Consider the following 298-nt stretch of genomic DNA (forward strand, 5'->3'; position numbering starts at 1 on the left):
ACGGTCGCCACCGTCTCGCCCTTGAGTGGCCGCTGTTGGCGCTCGCTGTGAGGTGTTCAGCGTGCTGTCCGTGTTGCCGACGCGGTCAAAACGAGTCGACGGCTCACGTTCCCTTGTGCGCCGAAGGCTCTCTTGATATGTGATCCGACCCTCAGACAGACGAAGCCAAGGGAAGACCCAAGGCCGCAATGTGCGTTCAAAGAATCAGTGCTCAGTGTGTCCTGCAATTCACACCAAGTCTCGCAGCTGGCTGCGTTCTTCATCGACCCGAGAACCGAGTGATCCACCGCTTAGAGTC

At 58.7% G+C, this 298-nt stretch overlaps 1 non-coding gene across 1 annotated transcript; it reads right to left on the bottom strand.

Annotated features, from left to right (window-relative positions):
- Positions 1-145: 145 nt before the first annotated feature.
- Positions 146-298, bottom strand: LOC142792873 (5.8S ribosomal RNA). Its single transcript, XR_012891265.1, has one exon. It is a non-coding gene; the product is annotated as a 5.8S ribosomal RNA (ribosomal RNA).

The sequence above is a fragment of the Rhipicephalus microplus genome, unplaced genomic scaffold, assembly GCF_043290135.1.
Source record: "Rhipicephalus microplus isolate Deutch F79 unplaced genomic scaffold, USDA_Rmic scaffold_257, whole genome shotgun sequence".
NCBI classification, from domain to species: Eukaryota; Metazoa; Arthropoda; class Arachnida; order Ixodida; family Ixodidae; genus Rhipicephalus; species Rhipicephalus microplus.